This window comes from Struthio camelus, chromosome 1 (genome assembly GCF_040807025.1).
Source record: "Struthio camelus isolate bStrCam1 chromosome 1, bStrCam1.hap1, whole genome shotgun sequence".
Classification (NCBI taxonomy): domain Eukaryota; kingdom Metazoa; phylum Chordata; class Aves; order Struthioniformes; family Struthionidae; genus Struthio; species Struthio camelus.
Genome location: NC_090942.1, coordinates 12,474,780 through 12,494,514, shown reverse-complemented (window position 1 = coordinate 12,494,514; position 19,735 = coordinate 12,474,780). Strand labels below are relative to the sequence as shown.

General features: G+C 38.3%; 1 long non-coding RNA gene across 1 annotated transcript; it reads left to right on the top strand.

Annotated features, from left to right (window-relative positions):
• Positions 1 to 3,280: 3,280 nt before the first annotated feature.
• On the top strand, positions 3,281 to 19,536 carry LOC104147643 (uncharacterized). Its single transcript, XR_694933.2, has 4 exons — positions 3,281 to 3,366; positions 13,484 to 13,530; positions 16,713 to 16,865; positions 18,949 to 19,536. It is a non-coding gene; the product is annotated as an uncharacterized lncRNA (long non-coding RNA).
• The last annotated feature ends 199 nt before the right edge of the window (positions 19,537 to 19,735 follow it).

Below are 19,735 nucleotides of genomic sequence, written 5' to 3'. Positions count from 1 at the left end.
GAAAATTTAAAAAGTTGCATGAAAATGAACGAAACAGTTATGAGACTTTGCCAGAAACATTCCATATCCTGATAAGGATGCAGAGTAAGATCCCTATCACAACCAATTCTTATCTATAGCTCATGCTGTTCTCTGAAGTACCAAAGGGCACCGTTTCTCACTAGGGTTTCTCTCATATATGCTCATCAACTTATCCAGCTCCTGGATAAGAAATATAGGCAAAAAAAAATGTTTCCATATGGTCTTGTTATGCATCTAACAAGCTGGGTTCTAGCTACAGGTGAATCATTACCTCATTTTTTTGTGAATAGCTTTGTGATTTGTTTTGGGACTCAGATGAAAGGAGAGACCCTGCCCCCTCCTGCTGGACGGAATTATCCAGTAGTTTAGGCAGCTTGTTAAAAAACACTTATAGGTTTTGTTTTGCCTAGTTTAAATAGTGCCCAAGGAACTACAGAGTATTGCTTCATGCCATAATTAATATTTAATAAGTTATGCTTAGTGGTCCAGTTCCCACAAGAGATTAGGATCACTCTCATAGCTTGTTTGCTAGGACCATCCCTGACTCTAGTGTTCTTGATTCACAGCAGGATTTGACCCTAGTCAAATGTTATTATCATGCTGAAATCAATACGCTTTAATAAAATTCCACTTTTCAGTACAAAAGTTTTTTCCAAAGTTCTTCAAATAGCCGTATCCAAATTCTGGTTCGACTAATTGAACAGTGTTGCTCAAATATATTTTTCATGCAGAGGAGAATGCCTCCTAGGTTTCAAATGAGGAATTCACAAATAAGAAGGTAAAATAACAGCTTAACAAAGATGACATTTTGTAGTGACGTTCCTCTTTTGTGTCATGAGAATTGCAATACCTAACTTGACTGATAAAATATGACAGGCTTATTGATAGTCTGAAGATAGTTTTCTTCCTAAGTTAATTCATCTAGATAGGTTCTTCAGGGAATCCTTAAATATTGTGAAAGTTCCCATGATGAATCGGATTGATGAATCTTCAAATGCTAAGTAGCACTTAAAATGGTCTAGTTTAAATTTGTCCTCTGCCTTGTACTTGGTATAATTGTTTACAGATAGTAAATTGGATGCCATATCTGGACACAGGTGCTGTACATGCATTTTATGCAGATAACTGTGCTTATATGGGACACAGCAAGGAAAATCAGTCTGTGTATTGAATACCCTCATGCCAAGACTAGAAGCAAAGAGATTACTTTAATATGAGTTGTGAAAGTAAACTAGTGACAGGAGGGTTATTGTTCTGTTTCAAGTGTAGGAATTCTTCATGCCCTGTTACCGAAGGAAGAATAAGTATTCAAGGAGAAGGAGCTGAAATAGGAGGTGGTTGTATTTTGTCATTCTTGACTTCCTAAGTAGGTAAATGCAAAACAGGAGAATTCTCTAAGCACTTAGAGCTGCTGAGTTCTGTTCTGGTAGCATTTCTGGGTCTGAGATGGAAAGGCTAACAGAAGAAAGCAAGAGACCCATTAGACGCAAAAGCTTGTCTGCAGGAGTTATGAAGGAATTCAAATATGCAAAACCAAGAGGTACTCAGTGATGGAGACAGGCAGAATGAAATAGCCAAATAAAAAAGTCTCTCAGAACAAACGAACCAAACCGTTAAAAGTGAAATCTAACTGAAATTATGTCTACTCATGGACTTTATTCCTGATAACAGGAGAACACAAATTTAAAGCAAGATAGTTATTTTGGAATAATTGTGTGTATAGCTATGGATAGACAGCCATGGTGAAGTCGCTGAACTCTCTGAAACTCAGAGATAGGTCCCTACTTAAAGAGGCTGTTTGGCACTAGCCCCTCAGCTTCTCCGATACACCAGGGGAACCCAAAACTTCACCAGATTCAGTCGTGCAGAATCTTCAAGAAACTAGCAAATTGAGCTTACCTAAATCAAGAGAGCAAAGTGAGATGATGTGGGACTTAATAGGTCACTGGTGACTGAAAATAAAACTCCTAAAAATGATGTCAATGTTTTGATCAGCTCTTGTAGTATTTGGATTAGGCTTTTACTGGAAGAGAGTTACGGGCTGCGTTGTCCTTAGGACATACGAGAACTAATCCTAATGCTTTGTTCAGGGAATTGAAGTGACTAATTAGGGAATTAAAACATTGGATTAAAAGATCTGTAGAGTTTATGTTAATAGCTATACATGTAAGCTTAAAAAGGATGTTGTAATTTCAGGTGGATCCCCACTTGAATTTTCCTTAAGTTTCAGCATAACTGGTGAAAGGAGAGGAGAGTCAGTAAGCTTTATCATTAAGGATCCTAAGCAGCTACACATCCTTTCCCTCCACTGGGCAATCTCCTGGTGCTGACTGTCAGAAGTGAGCTCCACTGGTTATCTTTTCAATGTCTTTTTAGGGCATACAATCTTTTCTTTGGTATGTTTAGACTTGGCAACCTAAAAAGTAGAGGAGTTGAGGGATAGGACACAGTGAGTCTAAAACAGGCCTCACGTTTAAGCACTAAGCGTTTTCACATGCCTTACCACAGGCATGGCAGCAGTAGAGGGAGGGCAATAGTGAGTTTAGTTCTGATTAATTTCCCTGTGCTCTCAATGGAAGAAGTTAGGTCTCTCTGAAGACGTCCAGAAGGATATATGGTTCCCCTAAACTTTACACCCGTTTCTCTTCATTGACAGTGTAGTGAGTCAATGTGAAATGTTAGGTGCAATATCCAGTCAGCATTCTTCTGAAAGCAGGCACATAATGAGGGAGAGTTTGCGCTGAAAAATACAGTGCCTGTGCCCTGCTACCATTTGTGTAATTGCCTTTGAAACTTTGCTTTTTGAGGGGGCTTGGACCTACGCTTACCCTGTTTAGAGTAGTGCCCTGACAAAGAGTTTGGCATCCAAAAAGTATTCACAGCAGTCACCATCAGTCTCAGGAAGCTAATAGTGGTCAACACTGCAAACAATTACTCAGTTTGGAAGATGTAGCTGGAATCTGAGTAGGTATCTGATATCCAGCTGCTGTGCTTTCAACTTAGATATAAAATTAAGTTCTCTAGGTAACAGGCATCCTCTTAAGGCAAGTGATTATGGTGCAATCTCGGGTAAGAAAGGGAGCTTCTAGTAAGATTAACTGCCTACAGACTTAGCTGTTTTGCTAGCCTTCTTTCCAGTAATTCCTTTTGTAACATATCCAACAAGCCTTGTTTTAAACTTTTTTATGAACTTTATTGTATTTTTGCCTAATTTTTCTCTCTAAGCCAAGCCAAATTTAGTGATTCTAATGACATTTCTGTTTCAGATTTTTTGTTTTTCAGACCCCGAATTTCAAAATGTTTGGAAGAATAAGCATTGCTGACCTGGATGAAATGATGCACAAGGTATATGAAAAAGATAGTCATGCAACCTTGCAATTGAGATCTATCACACATTGTATTTCTTTGCAATTCATGAATACCACACTTCTGCTATTAATATCCTCAATTTTTTTACTGTAATAGTAACATTCCAGCTGTGATCGAGTAATCCTCATTCTTTTTGTTCAAGTATCCATTAAAATGGGATATTCAACTCTACGGGAGTTGAACTGGTTCCCAAAAATACCTTTAGCTTTGAAAATGTTTTCCAGACTGCAATATAATAGAGTACTAAAATCTAAATGAACAGTTCCTATGGCAACCACTGTTTACATGTGGAAATCATCTGTCATAAAAATGCATTCAGTGATGCCTGCGTCAGATACCAGTAAGAATTACAGCATTTTCCATTAAATTAATTTAAATTCCTAATTGTTTCTCACTAAGGCTGAGATCACACTAGATGGACTATAACCAGACTGTTGTCTTGCTGAGGTGCATTTAAAAGATCATATCTGTTCATAGCCAGGGTGCTGACAATTCAGTCTAACTGGGTTCGGCAATTTATAATTGCTATGTTCTGTTTGAAGACCTTCTGTCACATTCATATAATCTCTCTCAGAGATTTCCAAACAAAATGAATCATAAAGAGCCATAATTAATTGGAAGGAAGCCAGTAATTTAAAATAAACACTACCATTAGCATCTCCAGCAAGCCCAAAATAGCCTCTACAGATGCCACTGTCACAATGAAAAGGCTTTCAAAATAGCATGAAGATATAGTCTACATGCTAATGGAATGATCCTGCACAGCCCAAGACCTTGAGAGTTATATTTAGAATATCATTTTGTGAAACTAAGGTGACTACATCATTCCTGCTAGCTGTGTAACAACTGTTTGTAATTTAAGGACCAGGTCTGGATCACATTTTGCTTGTCCAATGTGCAAAGGGAATCCAAAATGCCACCTTAACCAAGGGGAAAGCTCCAATTTAGGAGAACAACATGAAGAAAGGAGATTTCACTAGACCGCCATTTGTCGTCGTCTCTACATCTGTGGGAAGGTGTGGAGAGTGTGGAAATTCAATTCCCAAGATAGTAGCTGATTTGGGAGTCCAAACATAGGGTACACTGTAGAACCTATAGTCAGCCTTACCACATTTTTCTTTGTCTATCTGAATTATGAGAGAGAGCATGTACCTCAGATAAATATGAGTGTGTTATGGCTATTAATTCAGGAAAAAATAATAGCAATTAACAGAACGTGTCATTGAAAAAAACATAAGAAAACAGTACAGATAAGCCAACTGGAGGGTGCTATTAAAGATTTCTTTAATTAAATTAAACATGTTTCATCGGTTACATTTCCAATCAGTAACAATACTGAAAATATACATGGTTCATTTTTTAGTATAATGGGCCAAATTTTTACTTTACCGGCAAGATCTTTAGACAGCAAGTTGTGCCTTCCTAGTTCTTTGGCCAGCACCGGCTTGTGAGCTGGTTAGGACACTGCTCCGAACTACATCCGCTGGCTAGAGTTCCCAGTGAAAAATTTTGAGCTGTGCTTTAGCTAAGTGCACAGTTTTCTAACCACATTTCCTCTCTGTTTCAACTTGTGCCTGAAATGACCCTTCCATTTGAAGAGAGAGGAGGGAGGGGTAGAAAATAGCTTATCCAGTTACATGCGTAAGTGAGATGGTCTACTTGTATTATCTCCTCGCATGTAAGCTTTTTCGGGTGAGAGATTCTTGGTCTTTTTTTGTAGTATATTTTATTGATTCAGGTGCATTAATGATTTTGCAATGTGAATAATGACGAAACTGATTGTGTGGGTCACAAAGAGAGAAAGCTTTATGTGCCTTCTCCACTATTGCAAAGTGGACGCCAACCATACTGTTCAATATCAGCAATTAGTGAACTAGAGCATTCATTTTTAGCCCCTTATTTTTTAAGGCTAGAAATGCATATGAGTGACAGTTAGCACTCTCACTTACTTTTCCACTTTCTGTTAAATCATCTCTGAGCTTTGAAAGGCTGAAGGGCTTCTGTGATCCTGTGCTCTGCTCAAGGTCACATTAGAATCTATGGCTTTTATCAACAACATACTACAAGTGGGTCTTGTAAAGTGGTGCTTTCATGCATTATTTTGCTGTATTTCTTTCCATTCTGAAAACATTAACCATATTGGCTATATTGAATAAAAAGAGGTGAAAGAAGAAAGATCTATATTTGGCTTCATGGAAGTCTGAATTAACTGGATACTTTCTGCTCAATAAAGTTGAACCTGAAATTCCTCCCAGCCACGTATGTGCCTAGAGGAACTTAAGATATATTTAAGCTACTGATAGAAAATAGATTATTCCTGTAAAGCTTTGGGATATGTTGAAAAAAATCAAGTTTTGCAGTAGAACATTTCATTTCATTTAGAACATGTCTTTTCATATAGTAGGGCACAGAAAGAATTGCAGATGACTGATAGGCTAAAGGGGAAAGATGGGTGAGTATAGTAAAGCAGTGAAGTAAAACATCCTGTTCTTAATGAATTAAAAATCTCTATGTTTGTTGACCTACAGATGTGAACATTTCTCTTTTAATGAGTGACAGCTCTAGCAGCAGTCAAAGGCAATCCTACAGGAGACTGAGGAGAAATGTCTATTATTACCATTGTTAGGAGGTGTAATAAAGCACTATCCCTTTTTCATTAAAATTGGATGCTAGCCTGAAAGGTAAGCTAACTAACCATCAAAGAATAAGATTAGCTGTAGGGATGAATTTGTGGATGAGTCATGCTGATTAGCAGGCCTATAAACAAAGGTTCTTTTAAAGGTCTATTTTGTCTCTGTGCTGCTGTCAAGTTCTTGCACAGAAATAAAAGCAATGGAGTTAAAATCAAATGGAATTTTAAAATTTCCAAAATTAGTGTTCCATTTGTTTCTCTTCAGCTTTCAAGACACATTGGTTTGATAATGCAGATAACAAAAGGAACACAACTTATATTTCAATCAGCTGCTCCATGGGAAGACCCACTGATTATGCATTCACATTCTCTGCATGCAGTAATTCACCTTCTCATCATGCTCAGCTTCCTTGTTTTCCCATAGTCACCCGCTCCTAAGATAGTTTCCTTGCCTTCACTCTGCATGCAATAACACTAACCCCTTTCAAAAAATTACTTGCTTCTCTTCCAGTCACAACTAGAATGTATATAGAGATATATATATGCTGTGATTCAATCCTCCTTAATCCAAAAGAAAGAAACATTTCAGAGAAGTTTGATGGACAAGATTCCTTCAGCTGCTTCAGGAGTATTTGACTAACTAATCTGGAAATCTGTTAATCTGGAAATAGGTGAATTTGAATGTTTCTGACAAAATTTTCTAGCTCCATCTGCCCTTTTCTCTAACCTCTGAAATGGCACCCTACAACATAGCCCTCCTCATCTGCTAGCAGGACAAGGCACATGGAAATGACTGATTCTCTCACATTCATTAACAGCTATTGATGCACTTTCTTCTTGTTAGTAAATTAAAAGTGGGTAAAATCACTGCTGGTTTCTATGAGAAGTGGTTAACATCTATACTTCAAAAATTAGAAGGGAGAAAATTCCACTTACCTGCTGCATTTATCCTGGATGATAATACTGCCTTTAGTAGCCTGTTTCCCTTTAGAGACCACAGAATTAGTGATATTGCCATGTTTAACTCAATAATAAGTTGGCATTAGAGCTGCCTTCCAATAATCACTAGACTTGAGAGATGACTCTGTGAAAGGTGTTTGGTAGAAGATGCTCTGGAGGTATGCCTGCAGGTAAGACTCTGATCACATAGATGTTCTGATATGACCTTAATGTCTTTAGCTGGATCAGTGAATTTGATGGAATGATGAATTTGAGGAGCTATTGCTTTATGGCTAGACAGCAGAGCAAGAGCGACATCTGCTATTATTAGGATGATCAGACAAAGAAAGGTGAAGTTCATGGGTCAGGAGATTTGAATTAGCAAAGACAACTCGCTAAAACACAGCTTGTTTTGAAAGTTACCTGGTAAAAGATATCATGAGTCCCTACAGTCATAGAAGATATGGTTTGAAAATTGAATGGGTGATCAGCAAGTTCAGCAGAATATGCAGAAAGCTGATAGTTTCTATAGCTCTTATTTATTGCTCACTGTAATGTGATTCTATGGACAAGTGATTTCTCAAGGACAAGGCTATTCCAGGAAGGTTTGCTGATGGAGATGTAGGTAGAATCTGGATGGTTGTCTGCTCTAGAGACCTGGTTAGGAAGTAACTGCCTTTCTCTCCTGAACAGTAATGTCTAAGCGTGAATATTCAAATAACTAGTCACTTAGGGTTACATTAGGCAGGGAACTACTTTCTGAGTTTGTGCTAGAAAGTTGGTAGATGACAGCTCAGCCCAGCCTAGCACATGCCTCTCTCTACTCAGGACAACTGTTAAGCGGATCACTAACTCTTCGATTTACGAGAGTCTTCTGGTTAGGATCACTACAAGAGCTAAGTGGTCTATACCCTTTCCTCGTGTTAATAGGGATAGCTGAGCACATGAAGACTGAGAAGTGATCAGTTTGCTTGTCTCAAGTCTAAGATGCATCTTTCTTTTCTTAGGCATAAGAGGGCATAAAGTGTAACTCTTATCTAAAGCTACAACCTATTTTATTTTTAGCAATATTAGGAAAGTATTTTTGTTTCTTGACACTGAAAGGGATCCCTATGAGGAAGCTGAGAATTAGTGTCTCTCTGCCCATAAGGTATGTGATACTGCTGAGAAGTACAGTGGAATGTGGAGGCTTCTTGGACTGGGTATTATTTTCCACTAGCACCAAAAATGATTATTCTGTGATGGGTATTACACTGCTGTCTGCCATCTTTGCTCTGCTTAGGGACCTTTAGGATGGCTGCCTTGCAACTGTGGTGGCACTAATGCCTCCTACCGCAGTGAAAGACCTCATTGTATCTGAAAAGATTTGCCTTTTCAAATGAGGAATTTTGCTGAATGGGTTACCTTTCAAATGCAGGAAATGTTACAGGGTATCTGCTGATCTTGTCTTCCTTTGCTCTAGGTGATTTCGTTTAGTCAAGGAAAACATTTAGACTGCAACATTTTCCCTCTCTAGTATTCATTGGTATGGGGATTTTATTCTTTTGATAAGAATAAAAAATCCCCATACCTTTGAAGGGAGATGGAAATTAAGATATGGTTCAAACTCTATTCTCTCATATAGAAATAAGAGAAGGTAAGGACCTTATTCTTCTTGTATCTCTAGTGGGCAACTCTGAATTTCGACTGGAGCAAAATGAAATAATCAGAGTCATATGACATCTTATCCCCTATCTGAAATGGAAAAAGAATGATAAAGCAGCTGTACTCCTGCCCAGAAAGAGGCATTTAGCTCTTCAGAAGGCATTTCCATTCTGTTTTGGTAAACTTTCTGCATGTACCACACAGTGCATATACTACAGGTTGGAATTCTAGAAGAGACTGAAGACTGAGTATTCATGAGCCTTTTATATAAACTCTCATACAGGTCCTTCCATAGGTCAAAGAGTTAAAATAACATGCCAGGAACTATTTAATGGCAGTAGCTCTTCAACGATTAGGAGAAAATGTTAAATACATTGAGTAAAAACACATCTGGAGGGAAGACATCAGTAAGTCAGGCTCATGAAAGTCTTTATTAAATCAAAGAATGCAGTATAGATGTGAAGCCTAAGTGAACGTTACTAGAATTATGATCTCTGTGTCCTGTGGCACCATTCATCTCATTGTAGATATTCAAGTGAAGTGTGTGCTTCATTTTTCCTTTCTTTTCATCTACAAAGGGGAAAAAAGCTTGATTCTAGCTAAAAAGCTTGGTTCTGTCAATGAGAAATAAAGTGTGCAAACCCTTGTACGCAGAGATCCAAACATACCAGACTGCAAAGTGAATTCACCTTCAGAAAACTAATGTTTAAATTAAAGTCATATGTTAATATTTTAATATTCAATAGTAGTTTTGTTTTCAGTAGGAGTCTACAAATCACTGAGCGAAGAGTTAACTTTCCAAATGAAGCTAGTCCTAAAAGAGGGAAAGCTCTTCTGCAGTGGCCTATATCAAGAGCAGTTGCCAGCAGAAACCATTTTGAAACTTAGCTGTATGGTCATACTAGTCATTCTGAGGATTTTATTTTTGCTACAGTGCTTTGGAGATCATGGAAAATATGAATATGAAAAAATTCCATTATGATGTACTCTACAATTGAGTCAAAAAGGAGACAAAAGTATTGGATTCTGGGAAGTGTACCACAATAGAAAATAAACCCCCAGAGGCTGTTGTTTATAGTTTTACATGTAAATGAAAATGTAATACATTTTCTATCTTCTCAGATAAAGTAATTAGCATTTAAAAGGTGTGTGTGTGTGTATATATATATATATTTATCCATATACAAGTTTAATGGATATATGCATATGTAAAAGATCATAAAAAGGATTATAGTCATAATGATATGGACAAATATGTATCACTTTGCAGTAGACTGTACTTCTAGTAGTTTTCTGACTCACCATTAGCACAATTTCGAGGACAGAAACACTGTGTCTCCCGTCAGGAAGCAGGGAATGTGCATGATTTGAACAGCATCAAACTAAAGCAGCAGAGGTTTCAGGGACACAGTAGAAGCGCCTCAGGCATGGAATATTTTATAACTTGAAATTAATAGTGGAAGTCTTGTTCATTGCTTTTAGGCCTATTGAAAGGAAAGCGGAACCGCTAATCTTTGTGGGGCTGCTTGGTCTGTAAAGTCCTGAACTTAGTAAGACTCCTTCCACTGACTTTAGTCAGTGGAAAGTCTTCAGGTCAGGAAGTGGAATGGCTCTTCTGGATCAGACCAGCATCCTATCTAAACTACCAGCCTCTCTCCAATACTGTGAACTTAACCTTGAGACAAGCTCAAAAAAGAACTATAGAAGACAAGAAGATTAACATGACCCAGGGCAAGCTTTCTTCTGACCTTTCATACCTGGGAGGTGCAGTGTTCCCCTAACGAAGGAAGTAACAGATCCTGTCTCAGACTTTCATTGTTTTGTAGCTAAGGATATTGTTTTTCACAAAACTACCTAAATCTTTCCAACTGTAAGGTATCTTTTTACATGCAGTTGCAGTTGGCTGTACTCCCCTTGTGTCTATATTGTGAATACCCAAGCAAAAGCCCATTTGAGGTCTGGAAGATGGGTAAATACAGCCCATTTGCTGATGAGTGTAAGCTAACGAGCCATGCTATAGACGTTTCCTATCTGAAGTATGGTGTGTATTACGACAGGACATACCCATTTCTTCCTTACACCTGTCTGATGACAGAGGTATAATTTGATGTAACTTTTGATCTCTGAAACGGCCCGTTTGTCTTTACTCCTGTTACACTGTTTGAATGTTCCAACTTTTACTTTCAGTTAAACTCCTGCTAGTTTTGAAGGTGTTTCTGAGGAGCGATTTTTCCCTCTTCTTCTTATAAAACAGTCTAAGCAGAAATTTTTACTTTGCTTTCTGTAACCTGTATTTTTATTTGGGGGGAGGGGCATATATTTGTTTGCATGTATAGTTTGGAGATTGTGGAAAGCGTGAATGTGAAAAAAAATCCATTATGATGTACTTTCTCTTATTCATCATGTTCCTTCAGTAGCCAATATCCAGCTTTTTATACACAAGTTATTTTGGAAAGAATAGTTTCCCAGCATGCTGACACAGAATTACAACATCTTATATGTTGAAGGTACCAGCAGTCAGCTAACAGAGGGTTTATCTTTTTAAGTGCACTGAATTAAAGTAAGGCTGGATCCCTTTTTGTTTCCATTGTTATTTTCTCCAGTTTCAGAATAAAATAGATTCAAACAAAGCCAAAAAAAAAAAAAAAACCTTAGCCACATGAAGCTTTCCAATTTCTTGAGAAAAGTAGAAAATAATGTATGGTAAGTCCTTGATGCCTACAAAAACATAGAGGCCTTTGGGTCCTCAGACAACTGAAATTCTGGTAAGTGAAACAGAAAGACAGACATCAGACCTTGAGAGCTGCAGACGCTTGGAAGGAATTTCGTTGCTAGGAAGCAGTATATTTTTTATATTTACTTTATAAAATATTTAAAAAGGATTTTTAAGAACTGCATATAAAATATGTTCTTAATTTCCACAGTTATTTTGATTATATGCTCTGCTTTTATTCATTTGAAATTACATCATATGTAGTGTTAGCTGCCTTTCTGTCTTGCAAACGTGAAGTTCTGTAGTTGGACATCTATGTTACTATGTTACATAACACATCAGAGACTATCCCTGCAAATGCTTACGCATGGCTTCAAGTTTGTTCATGTGGGTCATCTCATTACAAACAAAGGGAAAGTTCCTAAACGTGAAAAGTTAGCCACATACTTGAATTGTCTTTGGAAATTTATTTGCTTTACAGCTTTTTATGTTAGGGGTGAAGGAGAACATCCTGCTATCGGCAAATTTGCTGTAAATCCAGAATAACTCTCCTAAATCCCCTGTAATCATCTAGGATTTACACAGCAGTGTACAGGCAATTGAGCTTCACTAATGGCCATGGAAGGAGGAACCCACATTCTGTGCTACAAGGAGGAGAAGGACTGGAGTAAACTCAGGTAGTGGCTGGGTAGCAGGCCCCTTGAATCTGGTCTATGTCTACAGCACAACTCAGGATGAGAAAAGGCAGCAAGGTGCACAAAATATCTTCTGCTTAAGGAAAATATAGCAACAGCAAAATCCCCACTAAACTGTGTGAAAATAAAAGAAAATCATGAATATACTTGAAATATTTTGATGCAAGTTTGGTTTCACATTCTTCCCCCTATAGTCTTACTGTAAAATAACATCAGCAATTGTATCAGACTTTACAGCTGCACATTTGTTATCATGCCCAGAATATTCCCTGAAGGCAGCACAGGTTGTGTGATATAACTGAGAGCCTCAAGGCATGATGGATGGCTATCTGTCCAGAACACCTTCCTAGCAATTCAGATGTTAAGGGTATGTTCTTGTGACTGAAAAGAGGGAAAATAGTTTTTCAGCCTAAAAACTTTTGCCCTGACAAAGAGTCCGGCAGTTCAGCCAGAGGAACTGAGAGAAAAAGTTACAGTGATCTAATATTCCTATTAGGTTATGATTATCTGCAGAGCTCTGGCTCTGCAGCCCTTCTGTCTTTCTCTTGCTCTAATCTATGTAGGCATTTCTATTATGCCTGTCACCATAGCATCTGAATGCCTTCCAAGCAAGAAGAAACACTGCCTCCTTTTTTCCTCCATCAGCAAAATATGGGCTTTATCTCAGCCAGGATGGAGGCTCCTAAAAATGTTAGTGTGCGGAAAAGGAGAGCATGAAGATTTATTATAGATACATGCACCTTATTCTCCAGTCTGTTTTCTGTTCTGTTTATGTACTGTGCTGGGCCTCTCTGTGACAATGAGAACAAGCTGATGACTGTGGTATTAATAGGGTGTTTATATAATGAGTAGTTCTTTAAGTATAGACACAAGGTTAAGTACAACGTAGCAATTCAAAAAGTCCTTTTGATAAACATTGGTAACGCCTCCTAGAAGAGCAGTCTGCTTTAATTATACTGCAAAGGGTACATAAGCATAAGGTATTGAACTATAATACTTGCAGTATTAGGCCTATCTTCTATACAATTTTATCATAAGCAGTCTTTGTAGAAAGATAAGAGATCTACTACAAGTCATAAAATAATCACAAGTTATTGTGTAATAGATGCAGTTGTGATTTATACGATACTGTAAAACTCATAAAAAGAGGTTCACATTGCAAGTTATGCTGGCTTGAGAGGAATTTAATTAAACTTTCAAATCAATCATCACCCCTGTTCTGCCACTGACCAGGAAAGCACAGTAGAGCCCGCTCACTCTACCCGCATTTCATAAGGCGTGAACTCACTGACAACACTTTGCTCGCACTTTCACTGAGCACAGGGAGAAACAAAGAGGTAAAGGCCTTTCTAATTTTAAGAACATTTCCTTTGCCTTCCTTCTTCATACAGTTATTTAAACTGCCATATAGTACACTTCAAGAATGAGACAGGAAGAAGCTTGTTTACGTCTTTTTCTTTTTCTTTTCAGAACAGTCCTTTGAAACCTTATTTGCATTGAAAATACTTATTGCAAAGGTGAGTCTCATGTCAGGGTTCTTATTCTACTCAGAGGATGTAATTTTGCTTTGTAAATTGGTCTCTCGTCTTGAATGAGTGAATAAGCATCCTGGTAGATGTAAATTAGATGAACTTTTGTATCCCAAGCAGAACTGCTGAGAGCAATTTTCATGTACTGATTCTGCATTTGAATATGCTGTCAATTGTATCCAAAATATATTGTAAAATCAGATTGATCTCTCCAGACTTTCTCTAATGAAAAGGATTCCCGTTATGTTCAGACATTTTGTTTGGACAGCTTCAAAGCAAAGCATTTTGATTTTTGTTTTATTTAGTTTAATTCCTAAGAGATTTTTTTTTAACTATCAAAATATAATAACTTAAAAAGTCAGTGTGAAAATATTTCAGTTTTGACAAAAGTAAACATTGAGAACGACTTGAGCTTTTTTGTTTGTCTACTTTTGAAACTGTTCTTCAAGGAAAAATCTGGAACACTGATTCCTATCAGAATGCAGTCAAACATTAAAATCTTGAAATTCTTTTGAAATCTCACTTCCATTCTCACAGCTCATCTGTAGTGGGAAAGGCACTCATTGCTTAAAATGTTTCCAGCTGCAATATTCTTAATCAGGAATTTGAAAACACTTTTGATAGACACTGCCTTTGGTAATGGCAGCACTGGATATAGTCACGGACAGGAATAGTGCTGAGTACTGGTATCAGTCATAAGCACTTCCAGCTCAGACTATCAGTCTGTATATCATTCAAAGCCAGCTTCCCTACACTTAATGTTATATGCAGTGCCCCTTAAACTAATAAGAATTGTACTAGGGTTTCTGGTTTACTAGAATGCTTCCTTATATCTGAGGTTGATGTTAAAAGAATTCTAAGTAGACTCGAGGAACCTAATTTTTAGGAGCAGACGTCAGTCTCCTTCTACTAGCATGCAAGACAGGTACACACTTACGCAAACCTGTTCTGCTGCATCCTAAACCTCCAAGGCACTAGTGAAAGGAAGTCATCCCTTAAATAGAAAGTTCTAAAGCAAATGAAGAACCTTATCTCATTAAATCCCACAATTTTGGATTGTAAAGTTTAGCTATTATAAGTTATGAGAAGCACAAGAAACACTTTAGCTACAGTTAAGAAAAACCTTCCAGCCATTATGAGTTTTAAGTTTTGTGTTGTTTATGTTGCTGGGTTAGCAGCTTCTTAACTGCTCTGTAATTTCTGTGGCTGTAGAAAATGGGATGTTACAGTTCAGAACTGTTTGGGAGAAAATATCTATTACATACAGATGGAGGGTTTGGTCCTCTTTTCCCCCTGGGAAGGCTCACTGTAATGGAAAATATCAAGAGCAACCCATAAACCTTTCATATTTTCATATAAAGATGTTTGAATGTATGCACACATGCACATTTTGGCACACCACTTTGTTCTGACTTATGTGAGGTGACTCTCTGTGTTTCATCTTGTAGGCGAAGATGTTTTAGCCAGTTCTTTTCCAGATAGAGATGGCCTAAAATATATACCTCACTTTGGACAGCCTGCTGAGAGGTCAAAGTTAAAAATACAGTTTCCAGAGACTCTCCGTTCAATCAGTGCTAGGATTCCGGTGCATTCAGCATGATTATCCAGGTCATCTTACCCCTACGGGAAGTGGAAAATGGCAAAAGAAAAAAAATCCTTTCCAGAAGGTTAAAAAACCTTTGGATTGCTTTTCACAAGGTTTGGGAGAAACCACTAATCTACAGCTCTACTTGAGCTTTTTTCTTTTACGGCTAGTATTGCTGACTTGGATCCCTCCCCATACAGCTGAAAGGGTTACCTGGCAAATGTTTGTTTAGCATTTTGAAAACACGAAATGGAGATTTGATGCAGTTGCACTGAAGGCCGCAGGCTTGTCTGGGAGAAACTGAAGGCAAGATTTGGCCTCATCCCATTGCGTGTTTTTTCCTTTGACAAACACAATTGCCTAAGTGTAGAATGTTTCACTGCAAATCAATTTGCTCTGAGGAAGAAAGGGAAGGTAATGAACCTAAGAAAGAAAAACTCTAGCTTGATTCAGTGTCAGCAATATAGAATCTTTTCTATTCATGAGGAACCTTCTATTTTAGTGGTTAGCTCAGCCTGCCAGATTAAGCAATCATTATTAATCTCATTTCACAGGACTGATTACATTAACATTATTCTTTTGTATTGTACCATACCATACAACACTGAAACCTTGAGGAGGTAGAAGCTAAACAGTGAGGCTAACAAGACAAATCCATTAACGCGTATGTGAAAAAAAATGACACGTGCCTGCTGCAATTTGAGCAGGAAAGACCCACTTCTTAATAAACTATTCAAAGGGATAAAGAGAAAGAGAACAGGATGAACCTTTCAGAAATCTGATGCTAAGAGATGCTAATTTTCTTGGTTAACATTTTTTTCAGTTATGACAGCTCTCAGTCAAATCCAGATGTAAGCAGCTGCTTCCCTAGAATGGGCTTTAGCTTTCCTGACTTCTCTGTCTTGGTCTCATGTCTGCTAGAATTTGATATATGAACTTTCAATGAAAGCATATGTAAGCCTTTTTTTTTCAGTTATGACAATATTCTTGCAGTCATCTCTAAACCTACCACATGTTCCATCTCCTCAGAAATGTGTTTTCTGCGTTACCTTCTGTCAACCATTCCCTTCTTGGTAACTACTTAATATGGAGATTTTGGAGCTATTTTGATTGGATATGTAAATTACACGATAAGTTGCTGTTCCCTCTCATTAGGTAGATGTTATGTGATTTTAGCATGAAAAATTTTAACATAAAAAAATGAAAATATCTAGGCATATTCAAACTTATAGCACTTTTTCTTATTTTCACGAATCCTATGCACTGTTCTTTTTGGAGAACCCATTTATCAAGTGAATATACTCGAGGGCCCAACTCTAGCAGGTGCTGACTACTTGTAGCAAAGTGCTAGAAGTAGCATTGTTTATCTTCACAAACATACCTAGGTAGAACAGTTTGGCTTTTCAGTATTACATTCATTTTGAGAGGGGTGTCTGGGCCACCACTTAAGTCTAAAAAAGTCAATCTGTTTCCTAGCAAAACCTTTCTAGGGCATTTCCTGCCAATTGCATTGAGCTGCATCTTAAGAATGCCGGCTTTTGCAATCTCACTCTGACTCGCTCAATTTTGCCCTCTCACTTTGTAGGGAACTTCACCACTCTACCCAGAGGAGTGTATTTTGCTTCAGGAGCCGCTTGTCTGTGTCTAAATACCTTTGCCCTGTGTAAACGGTAAGAGAGAAGCATTTCCCAGCACCCACGTCTGGATGTCTGCATGAGCTACCTGATTACACTACAGTGTGAGCTGTCACCTTATTCTGCATGCTTGAGAACCAGGGATCTAAAATCAGAGGCAATCTTTTAATATGCTATGCTTTAAAATCAGTAAGTCCATTTGCATTTTGCTTTCTGCTTTTGCCTCCTTCACAATCCATCTGTTGGATCCGTACCAGTAGTCAGAACCACATGACTTGCACTACAGGATGAAATGACTTTAAATGGCAATGTGGCTCTAGCACAGCATTAACATCTCAGCAGCAGACAGGGTGAGATTAATGTCACAATTAGCAAGTGGATGTTTGATATCTTAACCTCAAGGATTCATTGCTCTTGTAAATCTGTCAGGGCTCAGCTGGGTGTTCTGTTGTTACAGATCACAGAGATAATGTAAACAGGCATTTAGTGGGGCCCGGTGGAACCAAAAGATTTCTGTTTGCATGAACAGGCTTTTCAAGAGGTAGAAACCTTTCTCTAATATAAACACCAAGCTATATATATATGTAAAGGTTGTTTTATGGATGAAGATGTAATAAACCTAAATTCAGTAAATAGACTATAAAAGCAATTCCATGGTAAATATTGAAAGGGGAAAGCAGCAATTCTTTCATATTTGTGAGCTCAGTCATTTTAAGCAAATATTGTGAGCAGAAATCCCCACTGTTCCTGTCAACCTAAAGAAACACATAATTGAGGACAGCAAAATACTGAGCACTATCTCCTACGCTGATCCTGAGTCAAGAGGACTAGGATAAAGCACTAAACCTGATCTTGAGAGAGCTTTCCAGTTTCCACCAGTGAGTTAGTGCCTACAGGCCCCATGAAGTACCTACACTGAACAGAGAGTGATTACACCTTTCAGCATCTAGCCCTTAATGATGGGGGTACTACTGCTCTCTGCTGGTGCAAAGTCAGAGTTATCGAAACATTTCTGAATGTGTTCTGCCCACGTAGATCATTCCAATAGCATGCAAACTGACACTGAGAAAATAAGTGCTGTTCACTACAGCCATGCAGAGAATGGACATTCCTCACCACTGAAGGGTCTGCAATTTTCAGCGCTTGTCCTTGTCTAAGTTTGCAATAGATGTTGGAAGTTCTTCACATATGAAAAGGGAAACTGAGATCCATCAAAATGTTTCACTTCAACAAAAACAAAAGGCTTGGTCTCAGTTTTGAGATTTTTAAAGTCATAACATGCACAATTACAAAAATAAAAATGGTTTTCGAAGGAGACAAATAGGTATATTTTAGTCTGGGAATGTACCTGTCCTTCTTTTCATTCCCTTTCCTTTGAGTCTTGCTAATTTCACTTTGTCTCTCTAGTTCCTGTTGTCCAAAGCCCCATATCTGTTATAAAGCATTCCAAGTATTTTTTCTGCCTCCTGTGGATTTACAAAATAAAAATGTACTTAGAATTTAAGATTACTTATAATAAAAAATTGGTTATAAACGAGCTGTCAGAAGTAAATAATAGTTTTACTGCAGAGAAAATGTGTAATGTATTTCATTAAAATCTAGCTTTCATATTATAAAAACCTAATAGGAAAACACAAATGTTGCCAGTATCACTACTTACAGTCTCCGTTTAACTACTGGCTTATTTTTTCAGTGGGAGAAACAAATGGCCCTTGTTTTTCTGACTATTCTCTATTGTAAACACTGAATTGAAGCACCCAGGTTAAACAGGCACATTATTCAGCAGGGTCATTATTGATGCCATGTAAAATAAAAGCAAGGAAATAGGGAAGAGAATAAACTTAGGCACTGACAGGCATATATCCATAAAAATTCAGTGGAAATTCTCAAAGAGACAACATATATATTAACTGCTAATTGCTATTCTATTACTAATACAATATATATTGAACATCAGTTTTAAACAGAACTGCTAAATGAGATTTATATTGGCTTTCCAATGATAGCCCAGTAAGAGAGAAAAAAAAAGTTATTAGATCAACCTAAGCATGAGGAAAAATACCTTAGAATACATCATGTTATTGATGTTGAGCTGAACAATCCACTAACTTTTAATCCATGGTAAGCTCTAATCAAAACTCAGCGGCGTGACATGATCCACCTGTGACTACAGCTGATGTCTTGCAGGTGATACAAAACTGTGAAGGGTGGCTGATACACCAGAGGGCTGTGCTGCCATTCAGAAGGACCTGGACAGGCTCGAGAAATGGGCAGAGAGGAACCTCATGAAGGTCAACAAAGGCAAGTGCAGGGTCCTGCACCTGAGGGTGAATAACCTCATGCACCGACCTGCTGGAGTGCAGCTTTGCAGAGAAGGACCTGGGGGTGGACAACAAGTTGATCATGAGCCAGCAATGTGCCCTAGTGGCACAGAAGGCCAGTGGTATCCTGGGTTGCATGAGGAAGAGCATTGCCAGCAGGTCGAGGGAGGTGGTCCTTCCCCTCTACTCAGCCCTGGTGAGGCCTCACCTAGAGTACTGGGTCCATTTCTGGGCTCCAGAGTACAAGAAGGACATGGAGCGAGTTGTAGCCGGTTAACCCTTGTTGCCCATAGAGTATCATGGGGGTTAGGTCCTGCCAATCAAACTGACCTTTCCATGACCCCGAATGAAGCGGCCTCAAGCAATCGGAGGAGCCGTAGCACACGGTCGTAGCCGCTGCTGCCAACATTCTAGAAAGAGACGCAGCTGTCCCCAAACAGGTCCCCACCAGGAGACAGTCCCCACCAGGAGACAGTCTAATTAAGGATCTAAAAGTGACCAGTCAGAACACGTTATGGAGGCATGAGTATGGCTACGTTCGCCTTTTGGCTAGCTATAAAAGAACATTAGTTTAGCTGGTGTGTGGGGAGGAGGAGTGAATACTGGAGCCGACGGAAAGAAGCGCGAGCTGAGAAGACCCATGCAGAAGAAAG